Raw genomic sequence first — 26,623 nt, 5'->3', positions numbered from 1 at the left:
CTTATTAGGACGAATGAAAAATGGAAAAAGATGGGTTTGTAATGTATATGACATAACAGGGGTGTCGTGACCACACTTCGAAGTTATTTCAAGTCTTGCAAAGCATAAATTGACATAATTTCAATGATTGTTCCTATTTGAATGAAATGACAAATTTTCAGGTCAACGCGGCAATAGCTTTGCAATTTATAGAACAATTTTATATTTTTAGTTATCATAATAACTGTCATCTGTTCCAAACAACTTAACCCTCTGCTGCCATCCCCGTGGTTTTGCGAGGTTAAGGAGAATCATTGTAAAATGTCCAATACACGATTTTATGTTGTTACCTCCACTAAAACCACTTCAAAATACTCCCACCTTTTATACAAGTACATTGTCTGCTTGTTGAAATCATATGAAATTATTGATCTGTATTCAATGCGGAGAACTCGGTAATAAAATTGTTTTACTGAATAGACTTACGAACGGGATCCCCAGGAAAATTTCTCTGAGCCCGGTGAATCGAACTTAATGCGTAAAATTTAGCCATTTGAAAGAGATACAAGCAGAATTTTAAGAATATGATCATCGCGGTTATGTCCCGGACATTACCCATCCCTAGTTTTTCGCTAAGCGTGTTCATTTCTGTACGTTAGGAAAAAGATTCCGATGGTTGTTTGGAGAGATTTTAACATTGATATATCAAAGTAAGAAAATATGAAATTTGTTCATTTCATGAATGAATGTCTCAGCGAGCTTAGAATCCAGCGCATCCCCTATCAACGCAGACGCCAACAACAAAGGTTCTTTTCGGAACCACCATAATTATTATAAAGAATAACTTGAAAAGTTCCCACATATTTCGTTGAGTATCATTCCATTTGAATTACAAGTCAAACGAGTGGTCATGACACTCCGGTTATGTGCTAGACATAACCCACCCATCTTTTTTTTATTTTTGCATTTTTTGCCTTTTTAAGTCATGAAGTGTGCTCCAGAAGGAGTCTACACGCTAGAGCTCATAAAATATTTTTCCATATGAAGCAGACACAAAGCAGATAAAATCGGATCTTCACTGCATGTAGTTTCAGTAAAAATCTGAAATTCCACCTTCTGGGCCCACGAAATTCACATTCTGGACCCACGGTGCACTGTTTCGATGAAATGTAAAAGAATGTCCCTTGAAAAAGAAGACAGCTATTGGCCGAAACGTCGGATGGTCGAATTCTTGAAAAATTACACTTTATTGCACCGAAATCAAATAAAAGCAGCTACCTGGTAGAAATTTAATACGAGAGATTTTTCTGCGAACATCGAACTTTGTTCTAAAACTGATGATTTGGCAAGAAATCTGTTGTTGTGGTAAAATATGTTCAAACGAGTAGGAACAAAACAAATAAACTACCATTTCTAGATAGAAGTATAAGCGTATATCACAGCTAACTCGGATTGAATTAACTGCGTTTGTTTTGCTGAGATTTCTTAAATGACATGGTAAAACCTGTCATTTCAAATTTAAAGAACTTTTTAGTTCTAAAAGTAATGTACTTTCAATGATGTTACCTGTGTGTATTTTGTCCTTATTTTGAGACAAGAGTCACCGCCCGGTTTATCGTTTCATTTTTTTTTTCATACATCGGAGAGGTTTTTGTTTCGAATACAAACTTTTATACTGTCTCCAATTCCTGGATCAAAGCCACGGCAGGGTCGAGAACAAAATAGAGATAGCGAGATACTGCTTCTACAGGTGAGCTGTTTTATTGAAGTTTTATTGCACCACTTGAAAGTTTCCTTCCAAACGCTTTGATTTTATATAGAGGCACCCAATGATTTAAGGTTTTATGGCACCCGCAGACCCGGTGACGGAACCATTCTATTTCTCGTCCGGCTGTATACTGTACCTGCAGCAATAATGGAACAGTTGTCAAAAAAATGTGTTATTTTTCGATAGTTCAACGCCTACTGCGTTACCTATACCTAAAGAGTTTTTGAAGGTTAGGCTACTCATAATCTGATTTCGCTAATGATGATCCCCAGATTAGGATCAAGCAGCCCTGCGCGCTGTGGAGTCCGAGTAAATGTCAGACCTCTCAAAATGATCCATCAGAACCTGCCAACTCATCAACGAACCATGTTTTTGTTGTTTTTATTCTTTCGTTCTCAAATTTTCTTCAAAGGCCATACATATCAGCTTTAGGCCAGCTGCATTTGCTGGGAATTATTATTTCCCTCACCCAATTCCACCTGCTGCTTGTCCCACCAACCAACCGAAGCCAGCAGCAGCAACAAAAGTCACAAATTCTGCTGGCTCCCATCCATTGTTGTGCGGTTCTCTATGTATTTATAGTTGGTTGATTTTTGGGCAAGCGCGGGCAGCGGAGAAGCGAGAGCCGTTGGCAGGTTATGCTGCGCACATCTCATCGTCGCACACTATTCCTACCTACCAGGAAAATGTTAGACTGCAGAACCGATCTGGCTCTATCGAAGAAACTAACCACACAACGCCGGCTCTCCTATCCGAGAAAAGCAAACGCGGGACCGCCGGGTGACGCATAGCCGAGACGAGGGAATGAAACACTGCGCAAACTGGTGCAGGAGGGGGGAGAGCAATAATATATAGATAGCATATAGAAGAAGGCAATATATTTTATTTCATACATAGGAGGGACGTTGCTTTCCTCCACGCGCTGTTGGCTCTTGATGATGGCGCGGGTTGGTTCGGTGAGTTCCAAAACGGCCGCGGTTTGTTCGTCGGTATCATGAAGGGGATGAGAGCTGGTTTGAAGGCAAGAGGAGGAATAAAATTTTAGAATCAATTTGATATAAGTTTTCTTCGTCCCGTCTAGCTTTCTTTCTCCGGATGATGGTGCAACACAGCTAGTCAGTCAGCAATGAAGCACGTTTTCTTCCGCGTCCGAGATCGTCTTATTAAAGCCTAATTATAAACCCGCGCGCGCTGATCAAAGTAGGCGGCAACCACTGCAGGAATTTTTTCTGGTCGTTGTGCGTTTTTTGTGGGTCAATGGCGTCATTAATTTCACATCGGACGCGAGCTAATCCATCATCAATCATGTTGTTCGCGTAGCACCAAACAAGCTCTTGAAAAACTTTTTTTCTGTTGTTTAGCGTCGTCGTACCACGTAATTAGTAATGAGAAAGATATCGTTTGTGGTTTTCCTACTCATCACTTTAGAAGGTAATTTAATGGGAGTGTAGCATGTTTTTAAGAACTGCCGATGAACATGTCAAATGATTTGTGAAACCACATGTTTTCCTGGAAGCTTGGAATCAATTGCACACATTCAGCTCAGATTTCTCAGTTGTGAAAAACTATTAAAAAAGCATATTTTAAGCTAAAGGCGTTCCTTAATTATTAGGTCTGCCTTCCAATCTTGCTCCGTTCGGAAATTGCTCCGCGACTGTTAGATAATCGACTAAACCTGTTGCCATGCACAAACTGCAAAAACTACCCTGTTACTGCTAGCCTAATTTGTAGAATGTAACTAAAATAGAGAGACTATCTGAAGTAGAAAATATCCCCACTGACGGAAGATAGAATTCTTCAATTCCACCATGTTAGACACGCCGTACTGATTTCGGTAAAACCTATCTGAGGGGAATGGGGTCTTACCCTAGCAGATTTATGTACTGTACAATGCACGTGCTCAGTAAAACTCAGATCTTTGTCCAATGTAACCTGGGGCACCTAGTATCTCCAAATCGATAGCCAGCTCCATGCATGCTTTGAAAGGGTTGTATATGTAAAGGAGCGCTGCAAGAGAGAAACATGAACACGATTGCAGATCGTGAACATCACGAAGGTATTAGCGATGGCGAGACTAGATTGAATGTCTTCAAAGGTTCCAAGAGATGGAAAATTCATCTAACAGAAACAGAATCACAACACACTCCATCAAACTGTTTCGACCGGACCTAATAGACATATTTTTCATTTTATTGTATATTTTAAAAAATTGATGGACAGCGCCTCAATAACGCATTGAACCGTGTGAAACAAACTTACTGCCGAAAATTACAAAAGCTATAGAATCTGACCTGTAGTCCAGAAACATACCCTCATACTGTAATTTTAGGTTGACAGTGAAAAATTAATAAAATTTCTTCATATTTTTTGTATCCATAATATGATAAATATTCTCCGTCAAGAGTTTTGAGAAACCCTAATAACCCTTCAGAATTCCTGTAATTGTTTGGGGCCAAAGCAATTTCAAATAAAAAGAAACCTTTTAATGCTCTACGTACATCAATTTTGGTTGTACTCAACAAGCTCGATTAATCGCGGGTACACAGAACTAGATCCTGACAGGGCAAAAGCGGGTATTTACTGCAAAATAAAGTAAATAAAACAAGATAATCAATGTTATTCAAAAACAAACCAACACAATTAATAAAATAATGAAGTTAGCAAAATAAAAAATAAACGAAATAAATTGAATAAAATAACTACAATGAATGGAATCATAAATTAGATAAGGTAAATACATTAATTTAAGTAACTTAAAAATACAGTAATCGAAAAAATGGACTAAAAAAAGTAAATAAGATAAAAAAGAACAAAAAATAAAGGAAAAAAAAACAAAACAAAAACAGGAAAAAAAAATAAAAAATACGGAAAAAAATTAAAAATGAAGACAAATCAAAAAATAAAACGAAAATAAAAAATAAAGGAAAAAATAAATTAAGAAAAATACAATAAAGGAAAATAAAATATAAAAAATAAAGAGATAACAAATGCGATAAAAAATTAAACATGAATGGATAAAAAAATAAGAAATAACTGGATAAAAATTAAAAATAAGAGAAAAAACGGGAAAATGAAGAAAAAATAAAAAAGAAAAAAAATACAGTATAAAATAGAAAAGGAGAAAAAATAAATTAAGAAAAAAACAAAAAAGGAAAAAAATAAATGCAGAAAAAATTACAAATGAAGAAAGAATAAAAAATAAGGCAAAAAATAAAATGTGAAGGAAAAAAATTAAAAGTGAGAAAAAAAAATAAAAAATAGGAAAATAAGGAAAAAAATATAGGAAAAGAAAATAAAAAATAAAGGGATAAAAAATGAAGGGATAAAAAATTAAAAAGAATGCGATGAAAAATAAATTAAATGCATAAAAAAATAAAAAATAAAGGGAAAGAATAAACAAAAACAGAAATAAAGGAACAAATATAAAGGAAGAAAACAAACAATGAAATAAAATAATAAGAAATGAAAGAAAAAATAACGAATAAAGAAAAAAAGTAAGAAAAAAAAATCAAATGTGGAAAAAATAAGAAAGAAAAAACTTCAAAATAAAAAAAATTAAAGAAAATACCAAAAAAAAAAAAAAATTAGGCAAAAAAGTGCAAAAAAGTAAACATAAAAAATGGACGAACAAACAAAAACAAAGAAAATGCAATAAAGGAAAAAAATGTAATGGAAAATAAAATGAAAAAAGGGATAAAAAAATAACAAATAAATGGTAAAAAATAAAGCAATCAAAAATTAAAAGAAAAAATTAAAAAAGGAAAAAAAATAAATAAAGAAAAGAACAATAGAGAAAAAAAATGAAAGATGAAAAAAATTATAAAAGGATTCAAAAATTTATGGATGAAAAAATAAAATAAAAGAAAAAATTAAAAGTGAAGGAAAAAGAAAAAAATGAAGGGACAAAAAATTAAAAATGAAAGAAAAATAAATGAAAAAATTAAAAATAAAGGAAAAATTGGAGGCAAAAAATAAATAATGAAGGCAAGAAAATGAAAAATGAAGGCAAAAAAATTAAAAATAAACGAAAAAGGTAAAAAAATAATAAAAAAAATAAAAAAATGAAAAAAAAATTAAAGAACAAATAAAAAATAAACAAAAACAGAAAAATTAAAAAATATGAAGGAAGAAAACAAAAAATATAGAAATAAATAAAAAATAAAAAAGAAAGAAAAAATTAGAAAATAAGGAAAAAATTTAAGAAAAAACAAAAAAATTAGGGAAGAAAGTAAAAATAAAAAATGAAGGAAACAAATAAAGGAAAAAATAAAAAACGAAGGGAAATGCAATAAAGGAAAAAAGTAAATAAAAAATGAAAAAGGATGAAACAATAAAACATAAGGCGATTAAAAATAAAATATAAATGAATAAAAAATAAATTGTAAAAAAATAAAGAAATAAAAAATTAAGGGAAAAAAGGAAAAAAAATAAATAAAGAAAAAAACAGTAGAAAAAATAACGGATGAAAAAAATAAAACGAATTATAAAAAAATAAAGGGACGAAAAAAATTATAAAAGGATAACAAATAAAGGGATGAAAAATTACAAATAAAGCGATTAAAAAAATAGAAAAAAAAAATTAAAAATAAAGGAAGAAGAAAAAATAAAAAAGAAGAGAATAATAAATAGAAGAAAAATAAAAATTAAAGAAATAAAAATAAAAAATGAAGGAAAAAATGAAAATAAAGGAATGAAAATAAAAGATGAAGGCGAAAAAATAAAAATGAAGGAAAAAGATGCAAAAAGGAAAAATAATCGGAGACAGAAAAATAAAAGAAAAAATCTATATAGAAAAAAAAAACAAAAAAATATAGAAATAAATAAAAATATAACAAAAAAAATAAATGAAAGAAAAAATAACAACCGAAAAAAATATGAAAAATGAAGAAAAAATATAAAAAATGAAGGAAAACAATTAAAATGAAAGAAAAAACTAGAAATTAAAGAAAAAACAAAACAATGAAGGAAAAAGGGCAAAAAATAAGAAAATAAAGGGAAAAAAATTTAAAATAAGGAAAATAAAAATAAGGAAAATAAAGGAATAATAAAAGAAATGAAATAAGTAAACAAATAGAAACTTGAAGAAATTAAACAAAAAGATAAGAGATAAAAAGTATGTACCGTCCGTCATGGAGTATATCAAGCAGTTTATGCTGGTGACAGCAAGTACAGCGCACTTCACCTAGCATCAGATAACTACAACCTTGACTTCAATCTGCAGACAGTGGAAAAAAAATGAAGACAAAAAAATAAAAAATGAAGGCAAGAAAATAAAAAAATACAGGAAAGAGGTGAAGAAATAATGAAAAAAATTAAAAAATGAGAAAACAAAAAAAGAAAAATAAACAAAAACATAAAAATTTTAAAATACATGTAAAGCAAGAGAACAAAAAATATAGAAATAAATAAAAATGAAAAAAATAAATAAAAGAAAATAATAAGAAATGAAAGAAAAAATAACTAATGAAAATAGTAAATGAAAAATGAAGAAAAAATATAAAAAATGAAAGTAAACAATCAAAAAGAAATAAAAAAACTAGAAAATAAAGAAAAAAATTAAAGAAAATACAAAAAATGAGGGCAGAAAGTAAAAATAAAAAATGAAGGAAAAAAATAAAGGAAAAAATAAAAAATAAAGGAAAAAATAAAAAACAAAGGAAAATGCAATAAAGAAAAAAAGTAAAGGAAAAGTATAAATAAAAAATAAAAATGAATCAAAAATAAATTGTAAAAAAAAATGAAAATTTAAGGGAAAAAAGGAAAAAAATAAAGAAAAAAACAACGAAAAAATAAGGGATGAAAAACTAAAAAGCATTATAAAATGATGAAAATTTTTAAAAGGATAAAAAAATAAAGGGATGAAAAATTACGAATAAAGCGATTAAAAAATAAGAGAAAACTAAAAATAAAGGAAAAAGAAAAAAATAAAGAGATTAAAAAATAAAAAGCAAAAAAAATAAAAAAGAAGAAAATAAAAAATAGAAGAGAAAAACAAAAAAAAAAAAGAAGAAAAATAAAAATTAAGGAAATAAAAATAAAAAGTGAAGGAAAAAAATAAAAGTAATAAAAGTATGCCACCAGCTCAGAACAGTATTCTGTCAACAGCAAGCAAAAGACGTTCCTAGCCACAAGCCTTTTTATGTATGACTAGCGCATCTATATACCCGCATACAAAGTAGAGATCGTCGGTGTAGTCTCCGGTTCGAGTTTGTCTTGCGTGGAACTCTACTTCTTTTTGAATCCAAAAATTCGACTAAAATCTTCGAATCTATTCCGTGAAAATGATACCTTTAGACCCTATTCATAATCGCTGTCCGATGGCTTTCTCAACCGGAACCTGTACTGTTTTCCATGAAGCAATTGAGAATAGCTTTGGCGAAGTGAACCGACGGTAATCCGGTCAAATGATAGACTTGAAACCGTAGCTACATATTGCTTGCCATATCTGCACTTTTCGGATCGAATTTCTCAGCTCGAAGCCTAACGCACGACGGTGAATCTAGAAGAGTTTTTGAGTTCTCTTTCAAACAGGTTTTGTCTTATCGACCATCAAAATGCATGCATCCGGTCGCTGCAAAATTCGCGAATGCATTTTTCCGGACCCTTGTTGCAACACGCTACTTTTGTTAGGCAGTTTGTTGTACAATTTTCTGCTGCTGTTAGAATGATTCTAACGCTTGTTCCCGCTGTATTGGCCGTGCCTCGTATCGATTTTGAATTATTTCTAATTAGAGATACTACTTTCAATTTTGGGTTGAAAAATCCGGTTTCTTCCTGGCAGTTTATCCAAAGAATAATGCTTGCCAAATTTGATTATGATGAATTTAACACTCGTCTGATGTACTCTAAAGCGTTTCATCAATTTTCGCATACCCACGTGTTTAAAACCTCAATTTTCACTTCATTTTCAATGCGCGACATTCTGAAACGAAGAATTTAAACCATACAACACAGCGAAAAAACGAAAGATGACAGTCAAACGCACAGCATGCTGTGATGAGCACGTTGCAAACCACCACGAATAAACAAATCACAATCTTCCAGAACAGTCAGATTTAGGCCACAAAAACAAACCAAATCAGTCAGCCGAAACAACAAAAAACAATCCGCATTATCACAGGCAATGACTAATCAGCTGGTAAACCACCGCACCCTCCGTCCCGACCCCATCTCAAACCGCATAATTCTTCCACCCAAAGTCGGCTCTAAACAGTGAGTCGATCGTACCCCCGGCCACGGGGCCCATAAACCACGATGCCGCAGCGTGCAATTTTTAATGGTAGTTCTTCGTATCTCCAGCATTTATCTTTTTTCTGTTTCTCGTGCCGGTATCTACCTTTCAATTTTGTACTTTTAAATTTCCTCCGCCACGCTCTCGCTGCCTGCCAGGTAACGCGGCTGCTCCAGTCCCACCGGTCCCCGGGTTTGTGTATGTGTGGGACTGGTAACGGAAAAACGTGTTTTACTGAACTGCTTTTACAGCAAGTATCCCCCCATTACCCCTCTCGATTGGAATTGGACAAAGCGCCTGTTTTGACCTCCCGCCATTCTCCTAGACGATGCCGCGCTTGGTTAAAGTTTTATGGTGGGCATTTGTGTTGTAAAGGGAAAAAATGCGCGCACGTTTCTCTCTCTCTCTAGCCAAAATGTGCGTGAATGTATGCCACTTAGTGATTGGCCCGCCGTAACGAGCAAACCGAACGAACCCGGTTTAAGGAATTTAGGTTAAACCACCACTGTGGTCTCACTGTGAGCCGCGCACGTGAAGTGTTGGGTACTTGGAGTCTGGTTCCTTGCACCGCGCGTCAACTATGATCGATTCGAATCATATGCTTTGTTTTGTAACCATGCAACAACCATCGTCATCATCAGAGCGGAGTGACGCCTGCTGCGTTCAGTATGCGCGCTGGTAGGTTGCTGTCAAATTAGGAGTGCACGGTCCCTCTCGTTGATTGAATTGTTGTAGTTTACGGAAAAGTTTCCGATTCGATCCGAGGCTAACCAGGTTCTGAAAATTTAATTTATTAGCACCACCCCTTTGCCTCTCTCTTTTTCCTGTCGACCGTTCCCGTTCTGCCCAGTCAGTACCGGCAGCGTCGTAAATTATAATTTACATTATAAATGGATCCTTTCGGATGATATATTGCCTTCTTGGTTTGCTACGGTTTTCCCATGGCGGTGCGGTGCGCAAAACGGGACGCCAGGACCGGCAAGCTGATAAATGTGTGTGAACGAAAGTAGTTTCCCTACCGCCGGGAGGGCGAGTTTCTCTTCGTATCGTTCCCTTTTTTTAGGGCTGATTTCCGCTGAAGTTGGCTCCATCCTGGTGTAAGTGCGTTATTCTAATATATAACCATGTCCAGTGTGTGAGTGTTTGTGCCAGGGTAACTTTTGCTGAATATTTTAACAGTCACTGTTCTGGGAATTTTCCAGGACTATTTATTCGTCTTATTCTTGCCAAAGCAAAACTTGGAAGAAAAAAAACGGAACGAGGATTACTAGATTAGATTGGGGTTGGGAAAAGAAGCGAAGGAATGTTCGACACAGGCGTAACTTTTTGACCTTCTTTTTGCTACAAACCCTTCTTTTTAGTTGCGATTTGGAAACTGCTCAATTGTAGTTGGGAAGGGGTACCGAGCCGTCATCTGGCGCCGGTTGCGTACGTCTTGTGAGGTAATGGAAACTCTTTGTGAGCGGTGAAAGTTTTCACTTCGGGAAGCATTTTTTTTATCAATTGTTTTCTTGAAAATTTATTCAGTAATTCATCCAACGAATTTGGTCAACTGATTATCACACGCTAATTAGACAGGTCATCAGCTTGGTCAACAAATAACTCCAGTTTCTGTCAAAAAAACAACAACACACACCCGTCACTAATGAATAGTAAAGTGCGTCAATTTCAGCCGATGGTCGCGCATTCCATCATCACTCTCATTATTAACTACAAAAACACAAACCGCCGAGTACCTAGCTGTCACTGAGGCGCTACTAGAACAGACAGAAGATGTCTGATGATGATGATCACCACGAGGTTATTTATAATTCAAAAATGCCGGCCAACTGTAACACGACGACATGGTTGGCATGGTGGTCGGTCGCCATGCCCACCACCTGGTCAATTTGAAATCGGGCAAACAAACAAACAGCACACACAGTTCATTCCCACGTCGACAGAACGTCGTTGTGGTAACTATGTTATTTTGTTTAGCACAAGGGAGACAACGATAATCAGACTGATTGATACGCACGCAAATGAATTGCAGCAAACACGTCGGCCGTCATTTTGGTTTGGACACGCTGCGCGTAGCACAGTCATAGCCTACCTTTGTTTACCAGTACACCGGCAATCGATCGCGTGTGTGCCTTGACGATGATGATGCGTAAACAAACAGCTGATCATTATTGAGGGAGCATATGTCGCTCTTTGTTATTGACTGCAGAGGGTTCACTTGTTTTTCTCGGGTAAATATTTGAACAGAGAGTGTTACCAAAAATAGCCTTGTCACTGAGCGACTGTTTTCTAAGAATTTGGCGCGGGATTTTTCCTCTTTCTGATTACGAAGAAAAATAGTTTGTTTTTGACAAATTGCCATGTTGTCTAGTAGAGGTTCACTGGTGTTGTAATCGTCAGTTCATTAAATAATTATATCGATAACGAGAGCTCATTTACACGGTACATCAATGGAACGGCCATCATTAACTAAAAAAACGGACAAACAAAGCGAATGCCACGGCACGGCAAGCAACGGCTTGCTTTGTTTCATTATTTTTCGCTGGCGGAGGGCGCAGCAAGCCGGTCATTGTTTCTACCAGCGCTGTGATATAAGAGAGAACTGTGAATGACCCTGAATGGCTGCTGTTTACGATTTCAAACGAACGAATCGATGTTTTGTTATATGATTTCGACTATTTAACGTTGAGCACATAGCCATGACTGTGATCACCTTCGCTGGGTGAACTAATGAGGTAAAATCTGAATGAGATTGATTTCGTAGATTTGAGATCGTTGTATATTTCCAAAAAAATCAGGTCGATTGATTTTTTCAACAATCTGGCATAGAGAAATTGGATCCACTCGTCAGTAAGTGACACCAACGTGCTGCCAGTTTAACGTTATATTCAAACTCTTCCTTCAACAAAATCCGTTATTTACCGCAAATTAAAGCTTCTCACCAAGCTAGCAACAAGATCACTGCAAAATAGGCTTTTAATGCGATTTTCGCTCCTTTGGGTGTTGCATGTGTTGTTGATCGGTGTTCAAAAGTAAGCTTCATGCTCCGACCGAATTAGGCTACAAAATCACTTTGCACACTATCTCCGAATATTTCAGTTCCAAATGTATTTTTTCCCCATTCTTTCTTGTTCGTCACACTAAAAAAGAAACCTAAGAAAGCGTTGCAAAGTGGTTGTATAAAATAACAGCCCATTGAAGCTGTCTAATAGCACGAGTAGTGCCAATAACAAGCTTTCGATACTGACAGTATTGCTTCACAATAGCGTGGGTAACGCAGAAAATGGGTTGTCATCCTTACAACATAGTAGCACCACACTTTGTCTTTTCTGGCCCTATATCAGCATTAAAGCAGGATGTAGGGCTTAATATATTAGTAAAACTGCCCTACATTCAGATCCAAAGCAGATATAAGGCTAAGTTGTGGTGCTTAACGGTTTCTTGGGCCGCAAGACACATTAGTTAAGATTTTATTTTACTCGACTCAACGCGTTAGTTTTACTGGGCTGTGGGTATTATTTTTGTCTGTCCAAATCTTGCGCACGCTACTTACTGTTGCGCGTGACGATCCTTGTGCGGTGCGAGGCAGCATCTGCTTCGTCATCTGTTGGTTTTTGGCGGTCTGATTCTGCCATGAACCCCGGTAAGAAATTTATACCAGTATCAGACCCGTAGCCCGTAGGATTTTGCTTCGTGAGGGGTTTTAAAATTTTATTCATCAATAATCATGATAGCTCCAGACAGTCACTGAAAATTGAACGAGATTTAGAAATCTTACTAGCGAAACAATTCCAGAATAATGGAACTCAAAGATCAAACTACCACGACAATTCCTGATGCCGCTAGAAAATATAAGTGGATCTGGACTGCATGTTTACAAGCTGTAGAAGACACCAAATTGGAATGAGTAGAAAAAAGTGTCATTGAAAACCCTGTCTTTGAAGGCAAAACTTGGTCAGAAATTTCTAGTCCAGCAGGGGATTTGTAGCTGTGGAATAGAAAAAAAAAGCTAAAGGCACTTTCAACTACTCACTTCGTTTCATTTGAGTCGGAATGAGATAATCAGTAAAGTGGAAGAGGTGCAGTTTAGGCCATTTCCATTGATTGATTCGTTTAATCCCTTTTTTCTTCCTAATTTTTGATCGTCTTGTTCCATAACGAACATCAAAAAAAAAATAATGAGAGACAACGCCACGTTGCTTTCTAAGATTACGTTCCTGCGAGTAATTTAAAAGTGTGTGTGGACAAGCGGCTTCCACACACTAACTTAAAGAAGCAATCAGTCGCAACATTTTAGTCGCTTTCCGGAATTGTCTATTGATGTGTTTCTCTGCTGCTTTGTCGCATGGACATCAATTGGCAACCATGGAGAGTGACTAACACGCTGCTGAAAGCGTGACGAACGAAAAATATTTTTTTAATCTCACGATGATAAAAACAAATCAATCAACGCTGCTTATCGTTGCAACAGTTCCGCGCTTTTGCGTACATATGATTAGAGTAAAAGTCGATAGACACTTGAGCGATGGATGACCAATAAGTGATCGGCCTCCGATTGAAAGAAACGACCAAATCACTGCAGTTGGTTTTGTTGGTAACATGAACGTTACTGTCTAGCAACAAAGTACACTGGTTTCTTTATTCGTAGCTATGAAAATCCGCATAAAAAACTGCATTACTTGACAAATTTGCGTGAAATAACTTTGCTTGACAGACGAAATTCGCCTTAAAACCCGCATCAAAAGACTGGTGCAATAACCAATCCTAGCAAAGCTGATTTTCATCAGTTTTTGCCCCTGTGACAATTGAGCGACCGAAAGTCACAAGAACACAACATGCTTCGTAAAACCTGTTTCAAATATATTTGAATATAAGGACCGGATATAAACTTCAAGCGTAAAAATCGGAGTGGGACTTTTCTTTGTAAGAGTCGGATAAATAAACCTTCAGTAAAAAAAACCGGAAAAAATATATCCGATTCTTATGAAGTAGTTTTTGTTAGCCGACTTTTAATCTTGAACATCAAGGTATACGGATGCTACTACGAACAATTTTTTTTTATTTTTAACCGATTTTAATACTGGAGATTCATCCTTGCCGAGTTTTACGGGTGAGAACTTTTTAAGCGATTCTTATACTGAAGGATTTTTGTCCGATTTTTATGCTTGAAGTTTATTTCCGATTTTTATATTGTAATGTGTTAGAAACGGGTTTTGCGAAGCATGTTCTATCCTTGCGACTTTTATTTTCAGTCGCTCAATTGTTAGCGAGAAAGTGCTAATTTTTTGTATCTGTTAGTCTTCTATAAAATTTCTTCTTCAACATTCTCAAAATTAATTTTTGAAATTTTTCCAACCGTTTTCACTAGCAGCATGTTTGTGAAGATTTGCAGAGAAACAAGCTTTTATGAAAAAAACGGACATGTTGCATCTAATGACATGTTCGGTGGTATGCAATACCAGGTCTTGCAGTCGGACTTCGACTAAGTCATTATCCGTTTGGACGAGGATCTTGATTCTATTGAACTTTTTCAGAACGGTATTGCGCACGTGATGGAATTGTATTTGGGAGACTACTTGTATTTTAAGCGCCATGAGTTCCACCTCACCAATCGTAGGTCTCTCACCAGTTTAAAATCGAGCACAATCGTCTTCTCCCGCAAGGTTTTCTTCTGTGGTACACTCATTTGCACTATACAACCGGAGGCAAAGGACGCTCTGTACTGTTTGTACTATAAGTTAGTAATCGAGTAGTAGGTAAATTTCCTTGCTTTGTCACGGGTAGTCTAGCGGTTCGTTTTTTAGCTGCTTCTCAGAGCGTTATTAAAAGCTTTGAATCTAGTCTTTGAATGTATGGCTTGCTGATAAGCATGCATCTTTGATCAAATAACGAAGCCACGGTCGGAAAGATGCGTGTTTTAGAGGGTTTTTTGACGACATGTTTTTAAAATGGGTATCGAATTAATTGACAACCGCTAAAATAGCTGTGTCGGCTGCGTTGAAAAATATACGTAACATTTTAAACGTTCCGTCCAGGATTTTTTAATCTGCATGTTATTCCTAAAGAAACATCGTTCGAAGTGTATTGTCTTGAACCAGTCTTCCCAAATGAGCATCGTAGACAATGTTCGCTCTTGTTCTGTGCTCATATTTAACCCACATTTTGTGTACGAACTCGAACACGCTATTTCCTACCAAAACACGCGCACATGTTCGCCTGCACAACCGAGCACCATGTACGTACACGATGTGCGGTACACCTCTCGTACACAAATGTTCGTGGCATCAGTTTTCTCCTTCTCACTTCCATCATCACTAGCGTTGACTCTTTTTGCCTTGTGTGAATCGTTCTCGTGTACGCACACGGATGTTTGAACTAGAGTTTGAACATCGTTCGTTTGGGTTCGTCGTTCGAGACGAAGCATGTTTGAGGTTGACCGCGTGCACGAAATATTGTACACAGGTACAAACTTGTCCATGTTCAATAGAAGTCTGATGATGCATTCTCTTCTGCATTTTATAACATTATTGATATAAATTGAGCAACCGGACCGGAAGGACAGAAAATGCTTCATCAAACCCGTTAGAATTATATTAGCATGTAAAAGTCGGATACAAACTTCAAGCATTGAAGTCGGACTAAGAGATCATTCAGCACAATTTTATCGAACACTAAAAAAATTAAAAAATGTGGTAGATTTTACCTTCTTTAAAATGTGTGTAGTGTATACTTTTGGCATCGGTTTAAGGGTATCAAAAAATGGCTTCGTTTGTATTGTTTTAATCCATGGGGGATATTTTTTAGAATATTTTAAAAATCTGATTAATATCTCACTTCAGTAAATTTCTCTTTTCTTGACCGCAAATGTTGGATGCCACTTTCTCAAAAACATGTATTTCAAAATGGCGAAAGCGATTACAAAATAGCTGTGAGCGGATTTTCTCAAATCAGCAGCCACTACTTTTTTAACTACGTTAGATAAACTGCGGACATAGAAAATGATTAACTTGTAGACTATTGCTTCCAAAGCAGCACTAAATTTTCGATTATTGTTGCCTCAAAAATAGTCACATTACATAAGGAAACATGAGGAAAGGGGGAGTTTCAAAATATCTTACAAAATCTTATCTACCCTGTTTCGTTCAGGGAGTCACAAAACGCCTTGTATGTTGTGAAGGGTTGATACTCTTCGGTTGGGGATCATCCATAAATGACGTAGCATTATATGGGGTAGGGGGTCATGGCCTACTACGTAGCTTTTTTAAAGGGGAATAACTAACATCGTTTTTATTTTTTTTATAATTTGCGGGGACAAGGGGGGGGGGAGAATTTCCGCTAAGCTACGTAATTACCAGGGGTATTTAGAGGTTTGCGACGAAATGCTACGATGGGGGAGGGGGGTGTTAAAAATCACTCAAAAAATGCTACGTCATTTATGGATCGTCCCTTGTTAGGCAACGTGTTTTGAATCTTACGAAATCTTATCTGGTGGGAAGGGAAGGTTGAAAAGTGCGGCTTTTAGGGAATTGATGTTTAATGTGATTTTGAAATCCAAGATGGCGACATTTTATCACAATAGATCTAAATACTGGTCGCAGTGGTTCATCTCCAACAAAAGAAAAAGATGGCGGAATCTTGTTATCACAAAACACTTAAAACCATAATCAGTATGGGTGTCATTTTTCAAGGAGGTGGTCAGCAGATAACGAAAATTGATGATTGACGCCATTTCGAAATCCAATATTTGAATTCTGTACGAAATTGGGTGCATTTGGTAGAGGTAAGTTAGTAAAGAACGGGATTTTATGTTTGGTATCATTTTGAAATTCCGATTACCATTCACTCATTAGAAACTCGTACTGTTTTTCATCTGAGGAGGGAGGTAAAGAGCTTACGAGTATCTGAGAAGCATGAGAAGATCGGCATGGAACCATGCTACTTTAGTTGTGCAAATGTCGCAATCAAGCGCCACGAACAAACAACCAGCAACAATTCCAACAGTCGCTATCTTTCGAGACCACACTATTGTAGAAATGGATTAGAACACGCGAAATTACATACGCCATAAATAAAAGAAACGTACGCAATAATATACAAAAACGCTCATGGCTTTCACGATAATACAAATCCGGTCGTAAACGCGGCCATTCGCGCATACTTACGGCCATGGTTTCTCAATCAATTAGACGTCTCGGCGATTAAGTGAACGTTGAAAATCGTTCGTTCGAACTCGTTTCTTCGCGATCATGAAATCTACACGTTCCCACATGTGAACCACATACTCAATATCACAATCGAAATCACGGCCCCCTGCAATTGGCCTTAAGCAGTGTTTCAGTGGGTGATATTTCCCGTCTCGTCTGCAATATGGAGTGAGTGCTTGTGACAAGCAACCCTACTGATTTGTTCGATTTACATTTCCGGCCAGCTAGTTAAAAAAAGACTTCAGTGTATTTATCAATCAAGTTCCGAAACGCTCCACGTTGTCTGAGTGTAACTCAGAGTATCGCCAAGCCTATAGTTGCCATTTTGTATTCGAAAATGACCTCAGATATTGATCTCTATCATGCGCTCATTGGGCCCACTATGAACATATGCATACTGGTTGGGTTATAGTAAATTCCGTTAGACTGGAAGTCGCCATCTTGGTATTCAAAATTGGCCTCAGATATCTATATTTGGCGTCTACTCATTAAGCCCATTGCAAAAATGTTTATAGCAATGGGTTTTAGAGAATTCCACTCCATCTTGGTTCTCAAAATGGCCTCAAGCATCGATATCTGGCATCTACTCATCCAGCCCGTTCCAAAAACACCCATATTGATTAGGTTTTAGAGAATTGCGCGAAGCCGAAGGTCGCCATCTTGATTTTTAAAATGGTCTCAGACATCCAAATTTGGCGTCTACTTGTTAATACTGTTCCGAAAACAACCATATTGTTGAAATGCAGTCGAAAAGAAATTCTCAAGATCCGACTTTTTCAAAACTCTTCTAAGGAATTAGAATAAATGCAGAAAACGTGCTACTTGCAAAATCCGCACAAAAAAAAAACTTGTTCAAAAATCGTTCTTCAAAACGACATTTTTTTTTTTGATAAAACTCCGAAATCACCCCTTTTCCGAAAATCTTCCAAGTCTTTTGCATTGAATGTAACGCGGTTTTTTTTTTCTTATAAAATCATGAACTCGCTTTTTTTTTTCTGAATAATGCAATATAAGCATTCAGGATTCAAACCAAACATACGAGAGTAACGCCAGGTATTTTTTGGTGTGAACTAGTTTTGTGAAAACACAAATTGATTTCACTAATTCGAAGTTTCAGAGTCATGATTTCAGGAAATTGGTCACAATTTTCGTAAATCGTTCAGTTTACGAAATCGTGATTTTTTGTTCATGACTTTAAGAACGGTTTTTTCCGTTGGGAATTTTAGAGCTAGGAATTACGAATCAATTTTTGATAAGGTTCGGCTGGATTTGCTCAAATCCGCGTCGTTGTATTCAGTTTTGGCACGTTGTAATCTGATCGTCTTAAGCGACCTGTGTTTTGTGAGTGTAAGGTGTGATATGGTCAAATGTGACGAACGAGGGAGTTGAAAATCTCAATGTTCAAAAAGAAACTAGTAAAACAAATGGAAATGCTATTTTTGAACAGTTATCAGTTCGAATATTATTCATAAACATTATTGATAAAAAAGTTTTCAATTGATATAATTTTTTTGCAATTCAATTTTTAATCAGAATCTCAGAAAACTTCAATTTTCAATATTGTGAAATGATACAAACAAGCAGCTGTTTCGAACGATTCGAATATCCATTTACATCCCCCATCACAATCAACTAACGCTTTCACAACCTTAACCGTGTTCGCCAAGTTCAAGGTCGACTGCGCTTCACACTTTCGCTGGGGCAATTCCGCCGGCTTAGAGTCCCTTTTGATCTCTCTTCCCAATGTACATATACTCGTACATTTATGTCCGGGGAAAACACTAAACCCCTGCGCGCCCTGCCTTCACCCAGCAAGCAATAACGGCGATGATACCACACGCAGCAATCGCACATTCGAAACCAAAAAGGGGGCAACAACAAGCAGAGAGCACTGAGAACACCTTACCAGTAGTCAGTCAGTCTTGTTATGCACCGACCGACCGACCGGCAAACAGAGACGCATCATCATCGATCCTCGGCGCTTCTTCCTCAGTAGGGGGGTGGTATCAGACAAAGCTGCCAAAGCATCATCTCCCTTTCGGCATCGCAGCAATCGTCGACAAGCATGACCATCAGGTTCGTTCACCCTCCCCACCCGTTGTCGTCTTGTTAGGTCGGTGGCGTGCGGCGCCGCCTACTACTGTCATATCAGCATACGTCGCGTCGCAACCGGCAGTACACACAACTACTCCTTTCCCTACAAGCGCAAGCACAAGCGCACACACACACACCCGACGAAGAAGGACGTTCTTCCCAATGAGCATCGTCATCATCGATAACAATAAAACACCGCTTCGCCGCATCGTTATACGGACGGAAAAAACAAATGTGTTGTTTGCTTGCGTTTTTCTTTTCGTTTGACGGAAGAAGCGAAGTTGGTTGGTTGGTTGGTCGTCAGTCGAGGGGTATGCGAAAGCATGTAAGTCAGCAGAGGAGACACACAAAGTTGGCCAAACCAACCAAGTTCAGAACTTTTTATTTATTTTTTGCTATCATCATAAACGAAGGTGTGACACTTGTTGCTTTCGTTGGCGGAGTTGGAGGTTCTCGTTAGGGGGTGATTCGCTTATTTTTTTAGCCGGAACCACTTTCCGAAGTGGAAGGAAAATTTCGTGTCGAATTCCGTTCAGGGCACAGTAACTGTTAGAAGCACACCGGAAAGTACCCACATATTTTGTAAAATCGAAACCTCCTTCAAACTGAAAATTCGAGTCTTCAATATTTTTTGCTCCATGCAAACTTTTGCGCACTTCATTGCCAGAAACGTGATTTTCAATGATGCATCAATCTTCCTGTATAAGGATTAAAAAGGTGGAATCGAATTTATCTAGACAGAATCTATCAAAATGCGGTTACTCTCCTAGCTCCGCCAGACAGCGCCGAATAAATTTGTTGACATTTAAAATGGCGCGAGAAAAATGGGATTTTGCGAAAAAACAGGTGGGCTAACCCTGCAAACGAGGCAAGAACAACCATCAACTGATGTCGCATCGTTGTTTCTCGGACAAAATGGGCAAAATGTAGCCATTTTCGAACTTTTCTAGACTTGTCTACGGTGAGACGGCGACAATCATCGCGAGATGGTACTACAGCGTTGGTTAAATTTTTGCTACGATTAATTTTAATGAAATTATGACTTTTGTTTCTAGTGTTTGAATTACAAACAAGTTTTTTGGTCCAGGTTTGACGGTTTTTTTTCATTTCAGAACGCAACTGCAAATTGCTTGCCAAACAAGAAATTTTTTCGATGTTGAAATTTTGATCCGATTTTTGTTCCACAATTCTACAATAGTCTTTTTGTTGCTGTTACAAACTACCCAGAAAACTGTTGACTCTCCTGCTTAATGACAAGTTTTTAACTAGTTTTTTGGATATTAAACTGCAAGAAGCATTTGAAATGCAAATAATATGCTATTTTACTGCTTGTGTTTGGCTTGGGTAGTGCTCAAGAATTTATACAAAATTTCGCGCAGATTTCAGACTTGCCGTTCTAGAAATCGACCGCACACTATACGAGCTAGCTCCCGCGCGCCCGGTCCGAAAAGCGCAAACGAAACCGACATCATCAGCGCAAAGTAGACATTCCGTTCTGGTCCCTTTGGGTCGGTCCCAAGAAAACAAAAAAGAACGCTACACGAAACTAAACTAATTGAAAATATCTATTAATATCTCGCGCAACCCGTATGACAGTCGGGCGCAAGATTTATTAATAATTTAAAACGGACATACATTGGGGACGGGGTAGTCGAACACGCACGCAGGGCAGGCCTAAAATGGACGAAGATGGTATGGTTGACTTTCGGAAATTCGAAGATCGTATTCGTTAATTATTGTCTAGGTCAATGTTGTATCTGTTCGCTATCCAGGTAACAATAGCCGGTTCTTTTGACGGGTCTGAATTTGCTTCGATAAGAGTGGACAGTTGTTTTGAGAAGACGTGATTTTACATTAAAAAATCAAATTTGTTTTATTGAATTGGTGCTCGTCTGTAACACCAGTTTTTTATTTAAAATCTGGAAACAACCGGAGAATTCCGTAATGTTGAAAATTGTATGTCAGATTTGATTGAAGTGGATTGGTTTTTCTTGGTGGCGGAAGTGTTGCGTTTTTCGTAGATTACAGACCTGGCACGTTGAGATCTGGCCCTGATAAGTACATGGCGTGATCTAAGAATTAATAACCTCTCATATTTGGTATTGTTAGCTCAGATGAAAAGAAATTATTTTCGATATTCTACGATAAATAATGATGAATGTCGCGTGGAAAAATACGGTGCATGACACACACACATCCATTTCAATGTGATTATTCTTCGGTTACTCAGCACAATCAAAATTAATCGGAAGTCATTTTCAGGACACCAACTGATCTTCAAGATATTATTCAGAATTTTCTAACCTGTGACTTACTTTGTGTTCTCTTCCATCTACTAAATAGTTGATGTCAGCACCTCTTTGGAATTCATTAAAAATTAAAATGGAGCATAAACTTCGGAAAGTCACCTTTACACAGTTCCACCATGTACGACATTCTGTACTGAAGATGTTAAACAATTTCGTTGAGTTTGAAGGCTTTATGGTGAAATCTGAAACATTTTCTTGCGTGTAAGAATCGTTTGGGGTTTCGGATTAAACTTCGTATTTTTTTAAGCCGGACGTCTTTAGTGTGCGTTGGGTATTGGCGTCGGAGATCATTCCTGAAGGGGATATTCTTTTTTTGGGACTTGAGTTGGAAGGTTTGAATCTTTCCACCTCGGCAGGTTTGCACAATTTCGGCAGTTGTAATATCGGGGAACGGTTGAAGACCGTATTTTCAAACTTTCGTCGGAGATTTCCTGTGTTCTGGAGGTGCTAGTTGTTTCGACGTTTAATGAATTTTTGGTCCATTTGCGTGGTAGTAGTAATTTCTCGAGGGTGAGCATTTTCTTCTTCGATCGCTTTGCTTGATCGTGTCCGATTGAGCTCGGGTTTCGCTTGTGGACCCGCTATGCTCTAGCTTTTGTGGTGAGTCCATTTAGAAAATTCAGAATGACCATTCTTATAGGTGCGCCCAGGTGTGTACATCCCACGATGTTGTCAGCATAAAAACGCTACTTAACCTTCGTACATACCTTCATTTGCACCACACAAAAAATATAAATAAAATATTGTATACTTGAATCTTGGCCGTGCGATCATAGAAACGTACGTGATCGCGCGATCATGAATCGATCACGTTCGGAAGTTTCTACCCTCGGTCCTAGCCTACTAGGTCCGTACTTTCAGTTGAACCAATACAAAAAATGACACTAATATCCACAAAACATGACATGGCCGGAAACTCTTGCTATACGCGGGAACTCACTTCCTCACTACACTACTGAAAATTAGGTATTAGATTCACCGTCCGCGCGATCATTCCAGAGCACACGCGAATGTGCGAATAAAATCGACGCTACATATACGCTAGAACAGGCGACAAATCGAACACGTTAACATACAAACGCTCAAGCCCGTCGCGATAATACTGAAAGACGAACATGCAATCGCCATCATCCACGTCCATCTATACGCAAGATTTGAATTTGATTGATGATTTAGCACTTATAATTTGATCAACGCGGACTCAGGGACGAACAGTGGGTGATATTTCCCGTCTCGTCTGCGGTTGTAGTGAGTGATTCTGACAGGGAGTCCTGCCGAGAATCCAGCTCTACAGTTCCAACAGAACAACTCTATTTTTTCTTTTTTTATTTTGACTATGTTAGCCACATTTTGTTTTTTACATTTTAACGACATTCAATTAGTTATAGATTACTGGGTAGCGAAAGTTACAACAATGAGAGCCATAGTACTCAAATGAGAGCAAGGATGTGAAGTATACAGATCGGAAAACTAGAAGTGGCAGGGTCATTAGAACAGGTTTAATATCTTACGGGCTTAACTTTTGTCTTCTGCTGATGAGGGTCGAGCTTAGGCAGCATAACTACGAATCACTCGAGTTCACCAGCATGTCCCCGAAAGGCAAACAGAGATGAACAGCAGCAATCACCATTGATTGATGCTAATCGTCGACAGGTTTTCAGTGGTGATCTTGCGTGGCTTTTCTTTTGTCGGTTCCCACGGTAAAGATGGACAGGTCTGTCTATACCAAGGGACACCAGCACTCGAGTGATTCTTAGTTATGCTGCCTAAGCTCGACCCTCATCAGCAGAAGACAAAAGTTAAGCCCGTAAGATATAAAACCTGTTCTAATGACCTAGCCACTTCTAATTTTCCGATCTGTATACTTCACATCCTTGCTCTCATTTGAGTACTATTGCTCTAATTTTCACAACTTTCCCCACACAGTAACTTTTAGCTAATTGAATGTCGTTAAAATGTAAAAAAACAACTATAAAAATTGCGGGGTAAATCATGCAGTTAGTAAAACCATCATCTGGACCGTAAACAGTTCACAACTTTGGGGCTGCGCTTCAGACAATAATGACAACGGCAAAAGTTGCACCCTGTACCTCCAAATCTACAGCCAGCATCATTTGTGAAGAAACTAATAACAAAGCCTGCGGGTTTTCCATTTATGACTCGTAAGCTGAAGCAAGGAAGAATATCTGATCACGAACGTCATGCCAGCACTGACTATGACGACAATGAAAAGATACCCAAGATACAGTAGATAAGGATACATATGTTTCTCCGAGACGAGAGAAGGTCTGCACACGCAATATTAAGTTGCGCGTACGTGATCTGTCCTATTTAATTTTTAAATATTGTAAATATATGAAAGGTCCGCGGCGAAACTTTTTACTTCCCTAAACGATGCAGAAACAGCTCCTCATAACTTGATGATTTGGCAAGACAACTGCAGTTATGGAAGAAACACTAGCATTTTCATCACCGGAGTGACTATGAATGCACAACTTTTGAAAGAGCAGTGCTTCTAGAGCCAAATTTTTGGATTCATTCAATCACATGGAGGTTCCCGTGGAGTTCTGGCTTACCTTAATCGGCTGCCATTTCAGTCACCCAAGACGGGTAACTCTCTACTACGCCCAAGAGGGGTTAAACACTGACCACCTATGGCAGTGGCTAGACTACGACTAATTCTTAAACATTTTTAAATTTATTAATGCATCAATTTGTTCAGATTTTGAAGAGTGAAGAAACTTGGCACAACTCTTATTTTGATTTACAGTTATAGAGAAAAGATAACCGATCAGGTTGAAAGTGCTTCTATGCAAGAGATGACGGCAAAAAACATGACAAATATTAAAGATATGACCGATTTTTTCGGCCAAATTCTAAATGCATCAGTGACATAAGAATGGTCTTTCCAGAACCACTAAATGTTTTATGAGGCGCTGTAAACTGATACTTTCTAATAAAAAAAACTCGCTTAATTTTTGTTATAACCCTCTTCCAAATCCTGCTTTAGTCGTTCATAACAGACCGTCGTGGACGTTACCCGTTCAGAAGCTTGGCTCATAAGAAAAAGATTTTAAAACTATATCTCGCTTTGTTACTTGTTATAATTTTGTATGTGTTGCATTCTGAACGAGTAGCTATATCCAAATAGTCGCACGTTTTGTATGAACACTTACATGAACCGACGTTTCGAGAAGAACTCCTCAGGGTTTATCTCTTTCCATTTAATTTTACACTTTATTAAGTTGTAATTTGAAGCGACATAAAATAAAACCTGTGAACTCTTAAACCTTTGCAATTCGCGTGTGGTGCACTGAATTCACAAAGCTGAATAAAATTAAGGTACAATCGTGTTAGAGCTTCAGGCGAACAGGCAGGAATTGACGCCACTGCCGTAGGGCTAAAAAGACGTCAATATGCAAATGAAGTTGTGTTGTTCATAATACTGAACATCGTGTACGATTAAATGCAAACAAAGTCGATATTAGTCTCAAATAACAAGTTCGGGAGACTCAATTCTACGGAAAAAATTCCAAGTGTGTCGCCTCATGCTGCAAAGAAGGAATTTTTTTAGTATGAAAAAAATGAAGCATTCACGAATAAAAATACATTTGTGGACAACAGTTTTAATAGGATAGGCGTAGTAAACAAGTGCACGAGCCTAGCAATCATTTTTCCATAGAAAATGCACTTTTGAGAATTCTAGCGCACCTATTTAAAAGGTCCTATGCGTAATTAGGACCCCCTCTGACATTTTCGATAATTACGGCACAAATTTTAGACAATTTTTTTTTGATGTTGTAGTTTATGTTTCTGCCAATTTTTTTTTACATTTGCAAAGTTGGCATAAAATAGAGGACTTTCGATGATACCGAAAAGCGTCAAACATAAGCAAATTCGTTGTCACTGACCAGCGCACCTGACGCCTTCAAACAAATCAGCAGAAATAATCCATTCAAGACCAGCCCCGTCGTCGTCGATCTATCATGGTTTGGATGCAAAGACGGGGGATTTTTTTTTTGTTGATAAGAGATTCATTCACAAAATTTCGCGGTATTTGTTGAGCAGAGGGCGTCTCTTAGTACCTGAACTGGTCCGCATTATTGAGTTTTTTTTTGGCATTCATTACCCCTAGGAAGGAGAGTTTACTTCTCAACTACCCTCGTCCGTCGTCGTCGTCGTCCGCGCATGGGTTGTGAATTGTTGATGGAGCCGGGACCGAACGACGACGACGATGGTATAAAGAAATGTGAATGCCCCCGGGCAGTCGTTTGAAAGCGATTAAAAAGAAATAAAAAAAAAGTCACGGCAGATTACAGCGGAAGAGGGCCGATGGGTGGTGGTGATGGAGGAGTATCGACGGGATGTAAGAAACTCGGGTGGAATGTATACGAGACCGGTTTGTTGTTTTTTTCGTGCCTCTCCTTGTTTAGATTAGTGCTAAACAAGCTTTTGAGAGTTGCTTGTTCTTCTGTTCCTTCGTCTTTTTAGTTGGGCCGCGGAAGAGCTTTCCTTTCTTTCAGCAGAGATATGGCATGTTGTTGTTGTCGAATTTTGTGTTTTTGCACTAATTGGATCAGCTTTGATGACGAGATTGGACGTGGAAAAGGAGGCGAGCAGCTCTAGAACCTTAGAAGTGGAATATAATTGACGTGGGGTGATAGGTATTTTTATTAATTTATGCCACGATTGGATTTATTTTTGAAGCGTCGGAATTAGAAATATTGCTTAATCGAAATAGAAAATGTTTTATGAATGAAATGTCCAGATTTTGAACGCTAGTAATTTTCATTGTACTGAACGTGATCGCACAAATCATTTGTAAAACTGTTCACCAATTTTGTAATAAATTTCAAAATTGGTGAACAAGGGAAAAATCGATTTTCAGAAAATCTTTCGGAAAACCCAATTTTTTCCAGTTCACAGTCAGAAAGAGCCGTCAATATGAAGTACCTAAGAGGCCTAATCGAATATTAGGATTTTATAAAAGGCCCGCATGCATTGTTGTGCTTCATTCGTCGCTCGGTAGCCGAATGAG

The 26,623-nt window shown here is 37.4% G+C and overlaps 1 protein-coding gene across 9 annotated transcripts in view; it reads left to right on the top strand.

Annotated features, from left to right (window-relative positions):
* LOC131691934 (high mobility group protein DSP1) overlaps window positions 1–26,623 on the top strand; it is a 74,143-nt gene that overhangs the window by 10,684 nt on the left and 36,836 nt on the right. The window lies entirely within an intron of this gene.

This window comes from Topomyia yanbarensis, chromosome 1 (assembly GCF_030247195.1).
Source record: "Topomyia yanbarensis strain Yona2022 chromosome 1, ASM3024719v1, whole genome shotgun sequence".
NCBI classification, from domain to species: domain Eukaryota; kingdom Metazoa; phylum Arthropoda; class Insecta; order Diptera; family Culicidae; genus Topomyia; species Topomyia yanbarensis.
The sequence above is the reverse complement of the archived record's forward strand: the minus strand, read 5'-3'. Positions and strand labels throughout refer to the sequence as shown.